The following is a 23,930-nucleotide window of genomic DNA, read 5'->3' on the forward strand; positions in this document are numbered from 1 at the left end:
CAAACACTCGAACGAGTGGAAAGTTCGACAAAAACAAACAGGGCACCATAATCTGTGCGGCGGTCGGCCATAGAGCCCACTCCGGTCGACCGCTTGCAGATCCGAGAAGTACTGGGCTCAAAAGCTGAGCGGCGGTCGACCGCTGTGGTCATGCCGGTCGACCGCTCAAAGTGCAGAAGCGATTCTGCTGGCAAAAACTCGCGACGGTCGACCGCTGAGTCCGCTGCGGTCGGACCGCTGATCGGACAGAACCCCAGCCTGGGTTTCTGTCAGCTTCGAAAAACTCATATAAAATTTTGAGGTTTCTATAAACCAACTAATTTTATCAATTCAATAGTAATGCATTGCAGTAAAGAACAAGTTTAAATAGTTAAAACCTCATTACCAAAAATCCCAAACCTTAAATCAACATGATTTAAAGTTCGTTAAACATAATAAATTAAGTTTAACCTTCATAAAAGAACGTTTCAGATCAAGGATCTAATTAATTAAACTCCGTTAGTGAAGCTTTTTACAGACTAAATATACTGATGTGTTTTGCACCTCATGCCATAAGATCTACTTTATCTACTCAAAATACCGACTTGCTCAATTAAAAACCTTATTAAAATTTCAATCTAAGCATAAGAAACAAAAAGCTGAAAGTTGGGCGAGATGTTACTCGCCTACGCGACGAAAACAGCCCTAGATCTGGAGGAAGATGATCCCTCTCGCTGAAACCACCAAAAATCCGCTGAAAAACCCTTCAAAGCTCCTCCAAAACACCAAAGAGTGAGAAACTAGGGTTTGAGGGGAGAGAGGGGGGCTAGGGTTCTGATTTCAGATGAAAATGGGTTCTCTTGGATAAATTAGAATATATACTAATCCCCAAACCCGACCCGAAACCCGTTAAGGCCCAAAACCCAGCAAACTCTCTGCCTGCTGGGCGGTCGACCGCCGCGCCCAGTGCGGTCGACCGCACAGCAGGAAACGAGTTTCCTGAGTGCGAGAACGAGGTGCGGTCGACCGCCGCGTCCACTGCGGTCGACCGATCAGATGAACTTTGCCAGGTTTGATCTGATCACCACATGATGCTCGAACTACTCAAATTATCTCACTTAAACACACTTGATGAGTTCTCGTACACTGATAATCACATTCCTCAGTAGCTATATACTAGTCATATATGATATATATATATATACTATATATAATCTATATATACATAACGTATACTAATATAGATATATATATATATATTAATAGTATATAGATATCATTATATATAATATATATATATATATATATACTCATATATATATATATATATATATATATAATATATATATATATATATATATATATATAAAGTAAATATATATATATATATATACTATATATATTATAAAATATATATATATAATATCACTAAGAAATTATTATTCATAGAAATTCAATATCATTATAAAATATACGGTTCTACCTTCATATATATATATATATATATATATATATATATATATATAATATATAGATATGTGTTGTGGTGTCTGTGTTGTGTGTGTGTTTGTCGGGTGTGTGGTGTGTGGGTGTGTTGTGTGTGTGAGATGGGAAATATTCAAGAAGACAAGTGACAATTAAGTTATATATTCTCTAAACAGACTCAGAAAAAGAAGTAATTACAATTCTTTCGATACAAATCTTCTCTCTAACTGCCTTAGAAAAAAGAAATTACAATATTTCTCGATCGCTTTCTCCGATTTACAAAACAAAGAAATGGTCGACTGAAGATCATCCCTGTTGTTCACTAGTAAAATTCACGTATCCTAGACGAAATATTCTAACGCAAGATTTTTTCCGTCATTAGAATGTAGGAAACTAGACGGAAAATTTCCGTCTAGGATAATGCATTACTGAGACGCGAAATTTTCGTCTAGAATAGCTATCCTAGACAAGTTTTTTTTTATTTTTATTTTTAAAAAATCCTGCATATCCTAGATAGAAATGTTAATCCTAACGAAATTTCCGTTTAAAGATATATGCCCATTTAAAAAAAAAATTAACCGGTCAAAACCCCCCGTGCACTCCATTCCCCCAAAATCGAAATTTTCATACCCAAAATCGAAACCCCCCCCCAAAAAAAAAAAATCCTCAACTCCATACCTCTTCTCCCCTCCCCCTCCCTCCTCTCCTTCCTCCCTACTCCACGTCACCCCGACACCCGCCCTCCCCTCTACTCCCTCTCCCTCCACGGCCTTTCTCCACCACCTTCCCGCTTCATCACCGAACCACCCTCCCGGACTCCTACACCTCTCCCTCCGCCACTCAAGAGTCCTACCCCTTCCCATCGTCCGCACCCTCCACTCCTTCCGCCCTCAACTTTGCCCCCAAGTAGAGATTAGCATCCAAGGCCATCGCTCCCATCCCCTCCCTCCCGATTCGATTCCTCTCTCATCAAGGTAAACCGCAATCAAAACCCTAACCCTAATTCAATTCCCAATTCTATCTACGGAAGAATTCTTATTGAAACGTTTTATTTTGGTTCTTTCCATGGAAGTTCTTTTCCCAGAATGTACTCCTAATTTTGCCTAAATTCTCTCTGTATGAGTCGATTCAACCAAGTTTTACAAAATGTTAACTTCAAAGCTACGAACTTTTGAAAGACCTCGGCCGCAGCATCCATCATCAAGCCATCAACAGCCCGAGCTTCCTGCAACTGCTCCTTGCCGTTCCACCAGTGAAGTGCTGCGGCGGCCTGCGAATTTGACAGTTACTCAATGGAGGTGAAATCGCTGTTCAGGAGGACTGGGGTGGAGCCTTTAGTTTTTGAACTGGACCAGCTAGGTAATGTTTCTTTTCTTTGGTGAATTTTTTTGGGTTGCGAATGAATGCTTGAATTTGATAGCTATGATTTTGAAAATTTGAACATCTAAGCTGCAATTTAGATCAAGAGATAGCAGATAAGATTGCAAATCTAGTGTTAGAGACACCTCAACTTTTAATCCGTGTTATGATCAGTTAAACTTAAAATCCTAAGTCTATTCAATATTTTTTGCTATATATTTACACTAACTTTGATATGGTCTTAGTTTTTCTGGAAATGGACATCCATACGAATTTGGATCATTGTTTGTTACTGGTTGAAAATTTACCACTCATCTTTTTTGTAGCGTCATATTGTAGCTTGTTAGATCACTGGAGGGAGGTAATAGTCTGCTATCAAAGGTTCTAACAAAAAAGATGAGTGGAAGTTATTCTGAAGAGCAAAATCCATCCGTATGAAGGCTACAAGTTCTTAGTAATAAATGCTTTAAACCTTTGTAGTGTTGCATGTGGTAGGATTGATCTGTTTTATGAGCTTGGATTTGGCGAACCTTGGGAAGTTTGTTGAATGATGACCTTTTGTTGTTCCAGAATGTGCTTATTATTATTCACTAAGAGCATCAATTGTTTTCTATGGTTTTGTGCCTAGACCTCTCATTCAGAGCACTTCGAGGAAGAAATCTTGAACCTTCGAAACACACTATTGAAGGTCAGTGATAGCCTGCCTTGTTCTAATTTGGTTGTTCCCATCTTAATTTTGTAGCATCTTCTTACTAAGTTGAGGTAATTCTAGAGTGAGCTAGAGAAAGAGAGAATAGCTCTGGAGTTGGAAGAGGAAAAGAAAGACAGAGCTCATCGTGAGAGGAGGCTAGCAGAGCAAGCAAAGAAAATTGCTAATCTCAGTTCGTTGGTGCTATGCTCTGAAAAGGATGAGAAAAGCACAAACCTGAGTAAGGTAAATATTCTCCATTGGTTTTCATGTGTGCATAAACCAAATTCATCTTGAGGACACCTATTTATATTTTAAATTTGTTGCATGCATGCATTGTCACCATGCTTAATGATTTAATATTGAAACTTGTATTTGACGATCATAATAAAGCAAATGCCTTTTTTAAAGCTTATATTGATTGCGAATTTCGTGGCCGATCCCTTTCTCTTTAGTAAGGTTGGTGTTTTAATTTGAGTGCGAAATTGCATCTTATGGACAAGTTAATGTTTTTATTAGGGATCAGAGTATCTTCATGAATATGCCCTGAGAAAACGATTGGTGTGCTTTAATTTACTGTTATTTTGCTTTAAGGCGAATCTTTAATTGTTTAGAGGCTACAGTTTCAATTAAATTTTGAGGGCTTAGAGAATCAGAGACTAGTTGCAGGAGTATTACTCTCTAAATTGATTAGGCTTTAATTTCACAAGTAATTACAGTAATATTTTCAATTGATACTTTTTACGTATTTAAGCAAGTTGAATGAACATAGTTAGTGTACCAATTTTATCAAGTATCCAAGCAATTTTCACCTCGAGCTTGTTCTTTCTTTATGAATTCTTCAAGTGATCTTGTAAGCTTAGCTCCACAAAATAATGACTTACTACGTTTAATCGTACCCATATCAGAGGATGTGGAAACTAATTAGGTTATTATGTGCCGGTTAACATTGGAAACTAATTTCTTTACTATGCTTGATAATTCTTTTGCAATTGTGAATATACATCTATATCCCGATTATTCATTGAAGTATTATCATAAGATGCAGAAGATTATTGCTCTGTTCTTCTTTCATTCAACCATTTTAGGCAGTGGTGTCTTGGTTGATTTCGCTTGTTATCTTCTTTGTGCATTTTTGGGCACTCTGAAATACGTTGAAGATGAATGTGCTTCTCTGTAGTGAAAATTTGTCATATGTATCACCTTTGTCTTGAACTTTTATAGGCATTGGGAAGTAAGATACTTATTGGTTGCATCAGTTTTAATTTGCATATAAACAACAATGTAGAGATCGGGTTGATGGAGGAATTGTGTGTAATGTTGTGCGATGGAGCATACAGAACCTCTTGTAAATAATTTATGTAAAAGTTTGTAAACAATTTATGTATCTCTCTACTATTCTAGTGAATGTATTATTTGAATATAATTGGATTTGATATTGGAATATAATTTGATTGTGTTGGCTATGAATATAATTTGTTGTTGATAAATATTGTGTACATGCACTCAGAATAGATTCTGCAAAAAAAAAAAAAAACTACTGTAGCATAGCATCCTAGACGGAAATTCCGTCTAGGATGCTCAAATTCAGTCTAGGATGCTTGGTTTTTTGAAAAAAAATTTAAAAAACATTCTAGATGGAAATTCTGTTTAGAATGAGTATTCTAGACGGAAATTTTCGTCTAGGATACCCATCCTAGACGGAAATTTTTTCCGTCTAGGATGAAGTATTCTAGACGGAAAATTCCGTCTAGAATAATCCGTCTAGGATGTATTCTAGACGGTTTTGAATTCCGTCTAGAATAATCCGTCTAGGATGTATTCTAGACGGAATTTCCGTCTAGAATACTACATTCTAGACGGAAACATACTAGACCCGAATTCTAGACGGAATTCCGTCTAGAATACGCATCCTAGATGGAATTCTGGGTATCCTAGACGGAATTTTCCATCTAGGATGCCTCTTTATGTAGTAGTGGTTTAATCTAGGTTCTTTTTGGTGTCGATGAGATGATTCCCTCGAAACTCGTGTCGAGTTTACTTCTCGTTGACGTTCTGACGTTTCACCTTGTGGAACACGGTTGAATCCTTTTGTATTTGATGTCTTGAAGAACTTGCGTGGCAAGTTTAAACAGAACTCTAAACGAGTTTAATAACTTAGAGCGAGTTTGAAACTCTGTAAAAGAGTTAATTTAAACCAAAATTGGTTAATAAGCTAAGTGCTAAAGCTTCACAATTTCGGTTGCTGAAGGATTATCTAAGATCTCTCCCCTCCAAAATGCCGATCTCCAAAGATTTTCAAATGACCAAAAATCTAGCCCCCAACTCAGTTGAGTTTGTTAAGATTTATAGGGGGATTAAGGGGTGTAACCGTCCCTTTAATCCGCTCCAAAGTGGGAAAAAAATCCCTCATATCGTGGGGAAAACGGTTTTGCAACCGTTCAGCTCGTTTGAATTAGTAAAACACCGAGACTGCATTCTAGAACAAAATCTGCGTTTGAACGCAGTGTTTGCAAGCTGTGCTAGCGGCTTTTGGAAGCTGCGTTGGGCAGCAGATGGAAACTGCGTTGGCAGCAGTTAGAAGCTGTGTTTGCAGCATTTAAGAGCTGTATTTGACAGCAGATGGAAGCTGCGTTAGCAGCATTTAGGAGTTGCGTTTGGCAGCAGATGGAAGTTATGTTGGCGACATTTTAGGAGCTACATTTGTAGCTGGATTGAAGCTGCGTTTGCATTGCTTTGACTCTAGAACGAGGTCACTTGCATTTTATTTCTGGGATACAAAGATGAGCTATGCATCTTGGACTGAAGAGATCGTTGACTTGTAATATCTTTTGTCAGAGTGTTACAAAGATTGTCATTCTGTAATCTTTGCTCTAGCTCCTTGAAATATGAGAGCCGTCAGATTGTAACGCTCGCTGTTGATTATGAAGACTGATAAATCAGAGCTTTCATCAGTTACCGTGAAGGTCGCCGAATTGTAACCTTTCTCGATCCACATGAAAACCTTCTAATTGTAGTTTTTTACTTATTGATATAAAAGTCATTTGATTGTAACATTCATTATCGAGTTGTTAATGCGAAAGTCATCAGATTGTAACTTCCATCATTGGTGTTTAATGGGGATCAGCTATCTGCAGTAATTTTTAGATAGCCTACAATATATATATATATATATATATATATATCAAACAGACTATTAATCCAGAAGAGGATTGTTGCGGGGTGATAAAGGATGACGGAGAACCCGTTCCCTTCTTCGACTTTATGTTTGGCCATTGAGTTAGAGTTTGCAATCTGTACAGAAGAAGTCGTGAGAGGGCGGGGTGATGATTCCCCCGTGGTACCTCCAACGATCAAGTCAGTTGATGAACTTGAGCTTGAGTGGAGTAATAGCACTGTGTGTTCTTATGCTATGTGTATTAGAGATAATGATCTCTGAGATTTAGGTCAGAAAGAGAGTTTAGATTGCAAACCTTTGGCTATGACGAATAGCATCTACATATAAAGATGATGCTAATGACAGACTGGTCACTTCGGCTATGCAAATACTGGTGACAAAGTGTGAGCTGGAAGGTGAGTCATCCTTTGTTCTACATGTGTCGGCTAGTGACAGGAGGAAGATCACTTCGGTCTCGATTTGAAGAGCGATCGATGGGACGTGGGCTGATAAGAGGCGTGATGAAGCATGGTCTTTGAGTAGACATAATATGACTTGTTGTCAGGATGGATAAACTTTGGCAAAGTTATCTTCTAGCTTCGCTAAGAAGCAATGTCCCTCATGATGGGACTCATGAAGAGAGTCGAGCCGTTGAGAGGAGTGACAACTCGTTGAGTCTACTAGGCTCTTGGCGAGTTGCCTGCTGCGAAAGGGCCGATTGATACCGCCTTTCGAGTCGACATTGATGAATATCAACTCGTCTGGTCGGCTGAGTCAGACTGCTAGCTGATCTCTGGCTATCTCTCTCATCGGTCAAGATGTTATCAGATCATATATCTGAACACAGTTGTACCCCATAACAGTTGGCCCCTTTCGCTTGGAGTCGGCTTTAGTTGAGACCAAGTGAAATGAATAAAGCTCTGGGCTGAAGTTAGGGCTATTGATTACTTTGTAGCATTGCTCTAATTGAGCGAATTAAGTGACAATTCTTGAGCTGGCTGTGTTGTGTCAACCCGAATGTTATGAGTTGGCTTGACAACTGGCTCATATTACGCCTACTGTGGGCAAGATGCTCGGGTCTTGGTCAACGAAGATTGAAACGTTGAAGTGCTTTGAGTCGTTTTGGCGAAGATGACCGAACAATTGAACTCCATGCCTTGGGTTTACTCATAATGATACCAATATCTTAATGGCATAATGATAACTCTGAGGTTAGGCCTCATGCTGGACCTAAGTCTTCATAATCCTCGTATGGTCGAGAGGTGACTCTGGGAGTTGACCATAGAGTTGTGCCTTGGGCTTATCCTTAAAAAGAACCAAGGTATTGACCATGATGTTTGATGAGAGCCAGAGGAATCGAACCATATGTTATGCATTGGGCTTACCTTAACAAATAGCCAAGGGCTTTGGAATCCGACTGAGGAGTCGAACCACCTAGGCTCTTGAGAGTCGACTAGATTTTCCCCTATGGTCGAGAGACGATTGTGGGAGTCGGCCAAAGGGTTGTGCCTTGGGCTTATCCTGATGAGGAGCCAAGGTCTTGACCATGATGATCGATGAGAGCCGGAGGAAACTGTGACGCCTCTGGGTTCACACAAGGCTACAGTCCAAGATAAAACCAGAGATGTCAAACCTGCCATGTACCTACACTGTGTATAAACACGTTTCACCAATTACAGCAATATCCTCTAGTGGAATCAAATAGAAGTGCGGGTACAAAATAGGCAAAAAAAAAGAGAATAAATATAATAGACATGATATAGAAGAGATATCTCATAAATAAAAAAGAATCATGTCTTAACTATAATACATCTGATATCTGAATAATAAAAATGTCTCAATATAAATCAACTAAAAATCATACTAAGGCACATTGCCTTTACAATATAAAAATGAAACTCTAATGTCTAGATAAAACTCAAAACTACAGTGGAGTCTCTACAAGTAAAAATACGCGACGGCGACTATGTCAGAACTCCGTCACCCTACGGCTCTCCGAAACTCTGAACCACCTGAAAAGTAATTAAAAAAAAAGAACAACAACAAGAGCATCAGAGCACTACAGCAAGATTACCTCCATCCATCCTTAGGAGAAGGACTGCTAGATAGAGTGAAGGCTCTATCTATTAAACATAGTCTACCTAGATTTAATTTCCCCGTATCTAAGTGAGATTAATATTTAGAAACCTACAACACGAGACGTAGTATGTTGAACGAAATAATCCAAACAAGAAAACCCTCATATATATATCATATGTCTCAAGTTGTGAATCTCTAATCATTGATCCTAACTAAGAAGTAAATAAAGCAGTAAAAGAATTAAGACATCAACACATCGTATTTATCATATCTTCCACTATCACTGGGGAGATAGAATAAAATACCAATACATAATTTTGTATACTTTTAAATGCAACGTATCTCGGTCATATAGTTCAGTGATAGGTCATATTCATAACTGATATCTGCCACATTTAGGCTATCAAGTAATTGTCTCAGTGCAACAGATTACCCTGTAGGTATCCTAAACTGTGTACACGGCTCATTAGTCTCATTGTGATCTCAGTGCATAATATGAGTGTGGGACAGACTACCAAATAGGTATCCTAGAAATACGGCTCACGAGCCTCACCGCACCCTAGTGCGGGACGGACGGCTAGATCAAGCCTCCTAAAATCCGACTCAATGGCATGTACATGTGGAATATCGACGCAACCTCGTGTAGTACTGAACTGAGCTCATCAACGATATCCACCTCATATATATAAACTGTATATATCTGGTATGTCGACGCACTATCTCATATAGTACTGAGCTGTGCTCATCAACGACATCCAACATGTGTATGAATGATATCTAATTCAAATATGATCAAATCAAAACTCATCATAATCCCCTTGGGATTCTTAAATATGTAACACAACATATTCATGACTATACATGTAACATCAAACGGCTTAAAACTCTGTGAACACATCTCAAAACGGCGCAACACAGCTCCACAAAATGAGCAGAAAAATAGACGGGACTTCTGTAAGTAAAAATAAGCATATCTTTCTCTAGGAAAATTATTTTTATAAATAATTTTCTATTTTGAAAATTATATTCATACATCTTTCAAATGGCATAAGTTTGGTTCAGTTTGGAGTTTATTTGTTATACCAAATCTCCAGTTAAATATTATACATATGTAGAAGTTTTTCTACAGGATATATTGTTAGTAAAAAACATATCTTTCTCTATACAAACTCTTTTTAAGAATAGTTTTCTATCTTTAGAAACTAGATACACAAAGTTTTCATTTGGAACTAGTTTGGTTAAATTTAGAGTTTATTTGCTATCTCAAAATCTCAGTTAAAAATTATACAAGTGCTGCAGTTTTCTGCAGAAAATATATATTTAGTACATCTCTTAATTTTCTCATATATAAACAAAATTATGAATGACCCTAATGATCATGATCATGTACTATCATAAACAGCAAGAAAATGTTACTAATATAGTATTAGTTTAAGATTTACTATCAAAAAAATCCGACTTTTAACACCTCAGGTTAATATTAAAGCATGAAAACACATATTCAACGTCATATTAATCATCTACACTAGTTATTTAACTATGGGGATGAGTTTGGATGAAGATAATCTTGCCTCAAATGTCATTCTAAGCCTTTGAAATAAACAACTAATCCACAAGCACAAACAACCCGTTCTCTCTTGTCACACATCGAAGATCTCGCCCTCTCGTGTCGGTATTGTGCTTCACAGAGCTCTCAAAATTTATAAGAAAAAAAATCTAGGGTTTTTGAGGGGAGAGGATGGCTGTTAGGGTTCATAGATATGATAAAAGAGAAGAATTTTCATGATAAATATATGTATTTATAGAGGTAAACCCGAAACAAACCTGTTTGATCCGAACCAGGAAACCTAGTCTGACTAGGAAAACAACCTTCGGTATTTTAACCATAACTTTCACGTACGACATCAGAATGATGTGACATTAGATTTGTTGGAAAGCTCTTGAAGAGACCTACAACTTTAATCTTTTAAGTTTTTTATATTCCAACTGCTTAGGTATGTAAAATGCATATACTTTTAACTGGTCGTTTTTCCCAGATTCAGGCCCGTGCACGTGTGCATGATATCACTTCTATATTCACATATATACATTGAATTGATCTCAAATCAATTTCTAACATACTAAAACATTAATAAATATTATTTATCATAATATAACATATTTATTATTATTTATTACAAAATATTCACATTTTTGGGGTTTTACGAAATCGAACCATATGTTGTGCCTTGGGCTTACCTTGATAAAGAGCCAAGAGCTTTGAAATCCTACTGAGGAGTCGAACCACCTAGGTTCTTGAGAATCGACTAAGTTTTTCCCTATGGCTGAGAGACGACTATGGGAGTCAGGCAAAGGGTTGTGCCTTAGGCTTATCCTGATAAGGAGCCAAGGGCTTAGATCAGGGTGCCAAAGGCGCGGATGTGGAGGTGCCAAAGGCGCGACTGTGGAGGTCTCTGTGGCCTTGGCTGCCACCTTGTAGGCTCGGGCATCTTCCATGTCCATGTATCCATGGGCTCTAGCCATCAATTGCTCATAATTGATGACTGATTTCTTAGCAAGAGAGTTGGCCAACTCATTGCTCTGTAAACTGGCGACGAGTGCTGACATGGCAACCGCACTCCCTGGGTCGTCGACTTCCAGCCTCTTGGCTTGGAATTTCTTAAAGTAGGTCTGGAGACTCTCTTCTGACCTCTGCCTCATTTGGATTAGCACATGAGGGGGGAGCTTCCGCTTGACGTTAACTAGGAAAAGGTGGATGAACTTTCGGCTAAGCTGTCGAAAGTTTCAGATGGATCTCTTCTCGAGAGTGTTCCACCAGAGCTTAGCACTCCCTGAAAAAGAGTGATAGGAAAGCACCGATAGAGAATTACTTCTGAGGCTTGGAGCATACTCATCACATCATAATAATTCTGAACATGTTCGGAGGGGTCTCCCTCGCCTTTGTATGTCTCTATGTCAGGCAATTTGAATTTCTCACATGGGACATTCATAAGGTCGTCTAAAAGGGAGTTGTTACTCCCGAAGACGCTTGCGATCAGTCTATTGACTCGATCGTATCCAGATGCTCTAATGGTAGCCGAGGGGACTAGAGAGGCATGATGGCGGAGAGTCGTAAAGACTGCTTCTTGCGGCTGTGGAAGTCGGCTGAGAAGCTTATTGGAGAAGGTAGCAAATTGCTCTTGGCAGAGTGGAAGTCGGCTGAGAAGCTTATTGGAGAAGGTAGCAAATTGCTCTTGGCAGAATTGGGAAATCATATGAGCTGTTGCTTCAAGCTAGGCTTGAGTAGCATAACTCTGATGAGGTCCTCTAGGATGAGATTGCTCAGCTCTATCTTCAAAACCAGACATGTTCTCTCCAAAAAAGAAGGAAGGCCCACGGTGGGCGCCAAACTGTTGATGCTCGATATCAAACAGACTATTAATCTAGAAGATGATTATTGCAGGGTGATGAAGGATGATGGAGGACCCGCTCCCTTCTTCGACTTTATGTCTGGCCACTGAGTTAGAGTTTGCAATATGCACAGAAGAAGTCGTGAGAGGGTCGGGTGATGATTCCCCCATGGTACCTCCAACGATCAAGTCAGTTGATGAACTTAAGCTTGAGTGGAACAATAGAACTATGTGTTCTTATGCTATGTGCATTAGAGATGATGATCTCTGAGAGTCGACTTGTTGAGAGGAGTGACAACTCGCTGAGTCTACTAGTCTCTTGGCGAGTTGCCTGCTGCGAGAGGGCCGACTGATACCGCCTTTCGAGTCGACATTGATGAATGTCGACTCGTCTGGTCAGCTGAGTCAGACTGTTAGCTGATCTCTGGCTATCTCTCCCCTCGGTCGAGATGTCGACTTATCAGATCATATATCTGGAAACAGTTGCACCCCATAACAAATATCAAATTGTAAACATATACTAAAAAATCTTAAAATTGAAAAGTACTCTTAAGATTCAAAATTTACAAACAACTTTTAAAAAAAATCTAAAAATTATAAACAGGCACATCTAAAAAAATTGAAAGTTACAAATATCCCAACTAAAGCCAAAAATTACAGACAACCTCCTAAAAAATTTCAAACTTATGAATAAATTTTGAAAAATACACAAATTTATAAACAACCCCTTGAGATAGCCTAAAACCACAAAGAGCCCCTAAAAATCTAAAAAGTGCAAACAACCCATGCAAAATTTGTAAAATGACATTAAACAAATCCCATAAAAATCCAATAATTACAAATTGAACCTTAGAAAATATGAAAAATTATAAGAGATTGCCTAAAAACCTAAAAATTACAAGCAACCCCCTAAAAACATTGTAATTACAAAAAATACTACAAAATTTAAAAATCACAAATAGACCCTTAAGATTCAAAAATTAAACCCTTAAGAATCAAAATTACAAAAATCCAAAATTATAAACAACCCTTTTGAAATCCAAAAATTAACAAAACCCCCTATGAAATACAAAAATTAAAAACAAATGCCTAAAATATTTTCTAGTAATTTGTTTATATTTTTCAAACTTTCTAGGGGTCTATTTTGTGATATTAGATTTGTTTTTGGAGTTGTTATAAAATTTTTAGAGTTTAGGGAAAAGGTCATTATTCTAAAATTTAGGGGCTAAATAACAATACTACCAAAATATATTGAGGGTATTTTTCTCATTTGTCCACACATGAACTAACAATGTTAAATTTGGAGCTTTTCTATCAAAAGTTATTAGGGGTTTAATGGCAGGTTTAAACTTTACAGAATTTCACTACAAATGTGGAAATTTATTGAGGTTTAGTGCATCTTATGCTGGTTAAAACAACTCAATAGTGTAAGTTAAAACTATGTAGGTTATTCATTATAACCAAATGGATCCAATATATAAATGAATCTAATTTAAAATACGAAGATGAGAGAGTGTAATATGTAACTAACAAAAATTAGGGATATAAAATTTATGGGGAAAAAACAGATTTGGGACAAAATAGGGCAAAAACCCTTTCTTATTTGGGTATTTTGATTTAACACCCTCTAGTTTTTTATATTTTGAAGCCACTCCCTCAAATCTTGATATGGAATTAATCCCTATGTTTTTAACTATTTGACCATAATCTCCCGAATCCCCTAGATCTTTGAAGTATTTTAAAGGGGTTTTACATCAAAACCACATTTACTTTTACCCAAATTGAAACTAACCACCTTTAAAAAAATTTAATGTAAATTACATTAACTTGCTAACATGTTTGCGCCGTCACACCTTTTTTTACTATTCACCAATGGAAAAATCAGATATTCCTATTTTACCCCTGTCTTCTTCCTTCCAACCCCTAACCTAGCCTTCTCCATCATCCTCTTCTACAAACCCTCACCCTAACCCTCACCCTAACCCTAACCCATGATCGCTACCTCCCCAAAACCCTAATCCTAACCCATGGCTGTCACCTCCGCCAAATCCCAACCCTAATCCTAGTTCCCGCTTGGGGAGGAATAAGAAAGTGGGAGGCCGGGGAGGAAGAGGGAGGACGAGATAGAGGGGGAAGGGAGTTGAGGGAGGAAGGAGAGGAAAGATGGGGAAAAGAGGAGGATGAAGAGGCTAGGGTTAGGTTTAGGGCCTGTTTGTTTTGCCCAAAAACCAGTGAAAACAAAGAAATGAAATCTGACATGGGTGCCATGTCAGATTTTGGTTTCCATCAATTTCAATTTATTATGTTTGGTTCACCAACCAATTTTGAGAAATGATGTTGTGAATTGGGGTCCACGTCAGCTTTTTTCAGAAATGTGTTTTCAGCTCGTTTTGGGCTGAAAACGCAAGGAAATGTCCCTTCACCGAATATTTAATCAATTGTGTTTTCAGCTCGTTTTGGGCTGAAAACGCAAGGAAATGTCCCTTCACCGAATATTTAATCAATGAGCACGAGAAACGAAGCGGCATGGGCTGAAAACGCAAGGAAATGTCCCTTCACCGAATATTTAATCAATGAGCACGAGAAACGAAGCGGCAGAGTCATTGAAGAGGGTTTCCTCCTTTTCCCTCTTTCGTCGTTAGCCTCACCGCCATTGTTCGCTGCTCTTCTTCTTCCTCTCTGTTTTGCCATTTCTCTGTTCCTTTTTGGTCGCAATTTAATTTCTAAAAAAACGTCGGCTCTGAAGATGGCATGCGCTTAGAACTACTGAACATAGTTTCGGTGTTGTTTGTTAGGTTGCTGCTCTAGATCTAGCAGAAGGGGAAGGTACCGCTTGTCCTTGTTCTGTGTAGGGCGATCTTGCAGAAGGTGAAGGTTCCTCTTGAGCTGAACCCTGATTATTGCCTGTTATTGGGGTGTCGCTCACTACAAACCTGTCGAGGTTCGATCTCTTTTTCTCAGGTTGTTTTCCTTTTGTAGCATAAGCAGTAGGAGAAATATTTGGTGCATGCATGTGATTTCTGATATTTACTTTGGCTGTAAAGATGAAAGTTTGTTTTTGAAGCTGATAGTTGGTTTTTATTAGTAGATCTTAACAACTGAGGTCCGAAAGCATGCTATTTATCGTTTTGTTGGTGCCACAAATTTTTTTGGTTAAATCATATTAAATCTGTAATTTAGGCGTTAGCTTCTACGATAGTAGATCCGCATTTTCTGTAATTTGGGGGTTTAATTTTGTAGTAGATCTTGTTGTTGCATCATATTTAATCATATTTAATCTCTAATTTAACCATATTTAATCATATTTAATCTGTAATTTAGCCATATTTAATCATGTTGTTGCATTTTCGAAAAATGTGGGCTTCATAATGAATGGCTAATTCTTGTCTGTTTCTGCTCTTATCCCCTAGTAACTAACATGCGCGCATAGATTAGGTTTGTTAAGCGAGCTAATATTAAAGCAGGGCTAGAATGGGTATTATGAAGTTAATAGCACTACTAGAAGCATATCTTGTAGCTGTTTATTTAGTATCTTTTTGGGTTTTTATGTATAATTCTAATTTCTAAGCAATACTGTATAGATGGATGGTGATTATGTTGATGAAGAAAGCGTTATAAGAATGTGTGCTGGGGCTGCATTTTCTGTCATGGTTCTAGTAGTTACATTTTTTAGGAGAATGAGGTCTCGCCACAGAACGCTACGATCTGGACGGAGTGTAGAAAGACTAAGGCATGAAAAAACTAGGGCAGAGTTAATGAGTCGTATCTATCACGGTTATAGTGATAGTTGTCAAAACTTTATTAGAATGCGGACAAGTGCTTTTCTTAAACTAGCAAAGACTATGAGGACAAATCATCTCCTAAAGGACTCAAGATTTATAACTGTAGAGGAGCAGCTTGCTATAACGTTGAATATTTTGGGTCATAAATCAAAAAATCGTATGATGAGAACGCAATTTATACGATCAGGGGAGACAGTTCGTAGATACTTCAACAGAGTATTGCAAGTAATTTTGTGCATACAAGGCCGATATATGAAACAAGCACCAAATGAGGTGCCTCAGGAGATCCAAAACAATCCATCTTTCTATCCTTTTTTCAAGGTATAACAACCACTCTACCTACTAGCGCAAATGAATCTCTTAAATACTCAATCATTATATTAACATAGCAACTTGAATTCTATAGGATTGCATAGGTATGATAGATGGGACACATGTGGATGCTATGCTACCTGCCTCACTTGTTGCGCGTTTCAGAGGGCGCAAAGGTGTCACACAAAATATTCTTGCGGCTTGCACACCAAACAAAATGTTTACCTACGTTCTAGCTGTGTGGGAGGGATCGGCTAACGATTATAGAATCCTTCAAGATACTTTATCTAGACCACAACCTTATGGCTTACGGGTGTACACAGGTAACAATCTCAAAAACTCAAAAAGTAAATCCTCAATAGACTAGTAGTCCGCACTAATACTTACTAAGTCATATCTCATTAAAATACTTTGCATTATGTAGGTAAATACTACCTTTGTGATGTGGGGTACACAACCCAATCGGGATTTATATCCCCGTATCGTGGCGTCCGTTATCATCTAAAGGAATTTTCGGGGAGAACACCTCAAAATAGGAGGGAGTTATTCAATCTTAGACATTCCACTTTGAGGTCAAGGATTGAAGCTACATTTGGTATATTGAAGAATCATTTCAAGATTCTCACAGCAAAACCTCACTACCCCTTCAAGACCCAAGTCGACATTTTCTTGGCATGCATGGTTCTCCATAACTACATTGCAACAGTGGACCCAGACGATGACTTGTTGAATGAGAATATCGACATTTACGAGGATGATACTAAATCCGTTATTAATGAAGATAACAACGTTATTGATTTCTTGCAGTTCCAAAGTGTTAGAGAACAATGTCACTCAAAGGATGAGTGGAGATCTCGCAGAGATCAAATCGCTTTGGACATGTGGATTGACTATTGTTGTAAATACCGACATGGTGACATGACTGAGTCTGCGGTGTGATTTTATATGATTCCTGTAGTTTATCTTAGTTTATTATAGTTAGGGATATTGTAACTTATTTCGCACTCTGTGTTTGTTGCTACATTAACATGTGTTGGTTATATCCAATTGTGTGACTTCTTTATTGGTTAGGGCATCAATCTACACCTTGTTATTGTGCAGGATATCTTGTATTCCTCTTTTATGTCATGTACTTTAATACTATTTTAGTTATCTTTTGTATTATACTTTCATGTGTCTCACAACATTTGTTGCTCTATTTCAAAGCAGTCAATTTAAAATACTATCTTCTTAATATTTTTTGGACTAACATATGAATTGTTGGACTATAGGATATGGCTGATAATGCAAACAATGCTATGCATGATTTGGCCAACGTGAGGACAACCACTCACTCCCCAACGGCTAGGAGCCAACCACCCTCTCTCGTGCTTCCATCAAGCAGTGGGTTCAATCACCCATTCAACCCAATATTCCAGCCATCCTCCCCCTACATGCAATCACCCTCTGGTTTTCCCAATGTTCCGCATACCGATGATAACTTTTTCCCTATGCCTCACCCCATTTCATCTTACATGCACATTCTCAGTAACGCCCCATCTTTGCCACAACCATTTCAAGGCTCCAATTCCTCCGGTTACTTTCATTCTCCAACTAGTATTACAGGGACTACTTCTGATTCAGGTAGCAAAAAATGGTTGGAAAGGGATGAAGTAGTAGCCACTTCAGCTAGTTCACCCAAAAAATTCAAGGTTGTGGCCCACAGGAAAAGACAAATACCACGTGGTGAAGCAGCTTCATCTGGGTCCCCAACCAGATGGTGGACCCCCTACTCATGATGACGTGCTCATACCTTTTTTGACCAATTTGGCAAGGTCTGGCCTTAAACCAGACAAAAACTTTAAGCAACATGCCTTTGCAATGGCGGCCGCTGAAGTAAACAAGCAATTTGGTACCATTTGCTACCAAGAGTGTTATTAACCATATGAAAATAATTCGTTCTTAGTTTTAAGACATGCAGGCTGCGTGTAATATCAGTGGCGTAGGTTGGGATGATGCAACACAAACAATCATGCTGGATCGCGAGAGCTTTGATACATGGAATGAGGTAAATGAAGCGTGCATATCTTCAAAATGTTGATTCACTTGACCAAACAAATAAATACGCTTCTTTATACTGAATTGGATATTGATGACATGCAGGATAAAAATAAGAGTAGGCTTAAAGATTACATAAATAAGCCGCTGAAGCATTATGAGAACCTAGTTGTCATCTGTGGGGATGATCAAGCAAGAGGTAACTTTGCCAAGGCCTCGATGGAGAAATTTGGGGGCCACAATGCGATCAACCTTGGAGATGATGACGAAGATCAAAATGTTAGCATGTCTGTGCCTCAGAAGTCCCTTCCCACAATTAACTTTTTAGATGAAGATAATCAATCTCAAACCAACAATGATAACGCCTCCAGAAAGGACTACCATAAAAAAATCCCATCGGTGAAAGGTCGCACGAGAAAGACAGATGTTGGTCGTGACATCATGCAACAGATGGTGGATGAAGTTAAACACTTTTCCTCATCTCTCAATCTTGTTAATCAGCACTGGACTGAGAAATTGTCTGCAGCCATCTTTAGGCACAAAGAAACTTACCCTATAGAAGTCCTGGAGCTATTTTATGATACCACATTTGAAAATGAAACCAAAGCGAGGCATTTTATAGGTAAGAGTGACTTTGGCCAAAGGGTTTTGTTGGACAATTTCATGCAGATGCAAGGAGGGGGAAGTAAATGAGTGTGGGTGAAGGTAGGATTTTACACTACACTTGTGCTTTTATACTTGTGCTGAACTTTTGATTCATCCATGCTAATTGGTTATATATTTTGCAGGACCGGTAGGGAGCTAGCAATTACCATATACATTTTGCGCGAGCAAAAAACATGAGGCTATTTTTTTATTAAACTCCTAGATCTGGTATGTTTGTAATATATTTGAGAGCACGTGACTCATCCTCTACAGAGACCTTCAGTCAGCTCTTGAGCTGATTTGATACACTGCCACACTTTATGCTTTCCCCACGCCTATTGAAGCTGATTATTTCTGCACATATAGCTTCACCCATTGTGACTCATGGCTGGTTTTGGGTTTTGGGTTTTGGGTTTTGGGTTTTAGGAAACATCAAGCAACCACATTTGTACAATGATGAGTGGGGATGGTTTCTGATATTCTTACCCAGCATTTATTGCAGACAACCATTTGGCAAGGCAGCCCTATCCACACTTTATGATATTCTTATTCAGCTATGAAAACACTAGAATTATCGGGCATGCAGCCAACATTGTCATGCAATCGTTTGCTGATGATGGATATGTGATGAAGTAGGTTCCTATTTGAGCACAAAACCTGATTCAATCTTTTGGCCTCACTACTGTTTATTTGTGATGTTTTGACACCCCTTATCAGCTCACTTGTTGTAAAATATTGTGCAATGTTGTGCATGCCTTATTATATATGATATCTGTAAGACTTGTTTTGACTCTTGCATGATCTAAACACTTGTTCATACCTCTATTATTTTTTGGTTATACACATCACTTTCATAATACAGCTTTCAAACCACATCTCAACTCACTCTGTTGAAATTGTTGTGCACGCTAGACTACATGTTTAGTTGCCTTGTGCTGTTTTGACTGTTTTTTTAATAAACCACTTATAAACTACTTGGTCTTTCCTACGTACAAACTGCTATAGTCTTGTGCAGTCCTAAAACCCCTCGAAGAGCACTTTGTTGTACACTATTGTGCATGCGTAGCTATATGTGCTACTGCCTTGTGCTGTCTCACAACATTTTTGGTTATCTAAGCACTTGTTGATGATGGATATGTGATGAAGTAGGTTCCTATTTGAGCACAAAACCTGATTCAATCTTTTGGCCTTACTGTTCTTTATTTGTGATGTTTTGACACCCCTTATCAGCTCACTTTGTTGTGCAATGTTGTGCATGCCTTATTATATATGATATCTTTCTCACTGCTGTTTTGACTCTTGCATTATCTAAACACTTGTTCATACCTCTATTATTGTTTGGTTACACATCACTTTCATAAAGCAGCTTTCAGAACCCATCTCAACTCACTCTGTTGAAATTGTTGTGCATGCTAGACTACATGTGTTGTTGCCTTGTGCTTTTTTGACTGTTATTTTTTTTATAAACCACTTATAAACTACTTGGTCTTTGTTGCCTTGTGCTGTTTTGACTGCTTAATGTGCTACTGCCTTGTGCTGTTTTGACACTTTCGTTTATCTAAGCACTTGTTCATACCTCTTGGTTCAATATTTTTGGTTACTCACTGCACTTAGGGACTACTTCCTCTTTTCTATGTACAAATTCAGCTATCAAATTGTGCATGCTGTTTTAACATAGTGTAGAATACGTTGTTGAAAATGTTGTGCTTGCTTATCCTAGCATGGGCTGATTCCCTCTGCTCTTTTGACGGTTTTGGCATTATTCACTACGCAGTTGTCTCTCTGATGGAAACCTTTTGTTTATTAGCTGAATTTTTGTTATCTTTCAGTTGGTTAAACAATGAAGCATTGTTGTGATCTGGTTTTTCTGTTTTGCTCAGTCCCTATTTGTGCAGTGATGAATGTCATGTTTTCTGATATTCTAATCCAGTAAAAATTGCATGTAATGATATGGCGAGGCAGTCCAATTTGTGGAATGCAACCAACATTGTCTTGCAAACTTGGTGATGAATATGTGATGAAGTTGACGTAGACCTGAGCACAATTGCTTAACAAACCTGGTGATGCTTCTCTAATGATATATATATGCAGAAGTTGACATTTACATGCCTGTTAAGTATTGGAATTGTTAGATATAGGTGCCCTGCAGGTAATTATTGTATATTGTAACAGGACCTATATGTATATAACATCCTTGTTCAAAATGATAGTATGCTATTTTGGTCAGATTTATCTGATGTTCTAAAAATACAGATAATGTCCTTAGAATAAATACTAGACTATCAGACATTTCGGATAGTGATCGTAATGAAGAGATCTGATTAGTCGGTAACGTATATTCTAAAATGTTCCTAGTTGATGAAGTGTTGAGATAGGACATCATCACTTTGGTTTAGACTAGTGTATGCTTTATTTCTCCTTTTGAAGGAGATGATCAATCTCTTAGATCATTGATGTGAGACATCAAGATACAGTATACAGGTGACTCATTAGTGAATGAGTTGACTAAACGACTCGCCGAGAACATCTAGTTGGTAATATACTTAACTGTCAAATAGAAGTTCTCAAGTGATATAGTACATAGTAGTCTCTTGACCTGAGGCATGAGTACAATATCTTATATGTCAGTAAAGATGTATTTAGACTTTTACCTAACCACTGTTCTTATTGAATTGTGCATAACGGTTCTTGTTGGGTACATCCCGAGACATAAGTAGATATTGAGATGCCAAGAAGGGATTCGTCTCTCCCAGTATAGGGGTTGATGTCATAAGATTGTTTGATATAACTATAGCCTGGAAATCCTTGGCCAAGGTGAATAAGATAAACTGAGTGTCAGTTTGATCTTATAGGTTATGAGTTTAATATCAATAAACACTAATCAAGCTATTAGGGTTTGACAGTTTGCCATACCCTAGGCTCAATAGTTTGACATGGTTTGACGAAGAGACCGGACTGTACGGTATTATCATTGAGTGGTCCTGATAAAATTGGATAAGCATCTTGCAGACCTTTATCACAACTTATACCCGGGTGGTCTTCATGTGTAGCTAGCACCTCTGTTGTACTTATGGATATGATCCACTACCGAGTTTTTTAAGTTGGGCCCTAGAGTCACACCAAGCGCGTACTTGAATCCTATGAAACACAATTTATGGAGTGATGCGTATGATTGATACGCATATATGATTTCTTCCGGATACACATAAACGGTTATGTATATCGGTAAAATCGGAATGCTATGTGCTTAGGAAATGAATTCCAGTATTTTTCCCATAAAGTTAACTTTTAGTCAACTAGTTGACTTTTTGGTCAACAGTTGACTTTTGGTCAACTCTTGATTTATTTGGTCATATAGTGACTAATTAGTTAAAGATTGGAATAATACTATATACCGTATTTATGAAATACTGTATTAGTGATAATAATTTGGTATTCTCATTTATGAAATACACATACCATGTATAATGAGTCATGAGATGAGTCACTTAGTGGTATGGTTTGAGCACATGGTTTATTAGCACATGGTTTTGAAATGTAATGATTCATAAGATGATTCATTGCATGACTCACTTGATTAATCATTAATTTTTGATGATTCATTGCATGACTCATAGGATGAGTCATTCATATCATGAACACATTTCACTCTATAAATATGAGCTCTTTTTCTTATGGAAAGGTTAATGAAAAATTGGCTAAGTGTTTTTTCCATAAGAGAATAAAAGAGAGCTCTCCTCTTACTAAACTTTAGCAATCTTTGAGCAAGAGGAAGTAGTAGGATTTTAAGAACCCCGGGGTGGATATCTTGCCTTGTGTCTTAAGAAGACTCCCATTTTATCAAGCTCACTTGAAGACTTGGAGATCCACTACAAGGAGATTTTCTACTACAAGGAGCAAGAGCTAGGGGTTATTCGATCTTCCATCGAATCACGCTACGAAAGTATGACTTTCTAACTCTTGTATGCTCACTTAATAATAAGGATCATGTTAGATTTAATTAGACGATCCATATGAATATTTCATGCTCTCTACATGCTTAGTATTTTTGTACATACATGTCTTCCGCTGTGTATTATGCATGTAGACATAGCACGATTTCCTTCATGGTATCAGAGCTATGGTTCTATCTAATTGAATCTTAACATGTACATCTAACTCATGGAGGACCTTGTTCTTGCTTCTAATTTCTAGTTTACATGAAACTAGTTAATTAATTCAAGTTATTTTATAAAATAATTAATTACAACTAGTGTAGTTGTATGTTAGAAGCTTGTTAGTCTTTTTTGAGTTTGGATAATCCTTATGCTATCTAGTTTCCAATATGTTGCATAACTAGATAGATGCATATTTCTTAATGTTGATTAAGTTATATGATTTATCATTTTGCATGGATGTTATGTTTATGGATGGGAGTGGACAACTATTCTCTTGTATGTTTTGTATTGATGTAATAAAGTTAGAAATGTAATAATTATTTACGACCTCTTTCCTCCCCGAGCATGGGCTACGCCTACGGGTTTAGGCACTTGCTCACCGATCATGGGCTACGCCTACGGGTATAGGCCCTTGTTCGGGTGTGGAGGGGTATGGTTGCTTAGTTTAGTTATTTCATTTATAGCTTTTTCTTTATATTTAATGCAATATTATTACCCATCCTACGAGATGGTTTTTCCATTATAAATGGGGCTTGCACGTCCTATGTTTATATGATTGTAATAGTACAGAGTTTGCAAGGGAACAAGCACCGCAAGGAGTTGCATATGGCTTGCTAAAATGTAATTAGTGTAGTTGCATTTTATTTTCTTTAGTTGTCCACTACCATTCTATATAAGTTTTACATTACATATGTTGATATGTTGGTTGTGCCCCAAATTGTAGATGTCAATACAATTGGGTGCTATTTTTTGCAAAGTTTATATCTCTATCTCACTAGAGAATAGTTTTTATTATAAAAACTCATTTTTTAAACTTTGTGAGACATGGCAATAAGAGTTTATTGACCATAGAGTGGTGAG

General features: G+C 37.8%; 1 long non-coding RNA gene across 1 annotated transcript; it reads left to right on the top strand.

The window, feature by feature from the left end:
* LOC109850801 lies at window positions 3,262–4,758 on the top strand. Its single transcript, XR_002249553.1, has 3 exons — window positions 3,262–3,511; window positions 3,596–3,757; window positions 4,736–4,758. It is a non-coding gene; the product is annotated as an uncharacterized LOC109850801 (long non-coding RNA).

This window comes from Asparagus officinalis, chromosome 7 (genome assembly GCF_001876935.1).
Source record: "Asparagus officinalis chromosome 7, Aspof.V1, whole genome shotgun sequence".
Classification (NCBI taxonomy): domain Eukaryota; kingdom Viridiplantae; phylum Streptophyta; class Magnoliopsida; order Asparagales; family Asparagaceae; genus Asparagus; species Asparagus officinalis.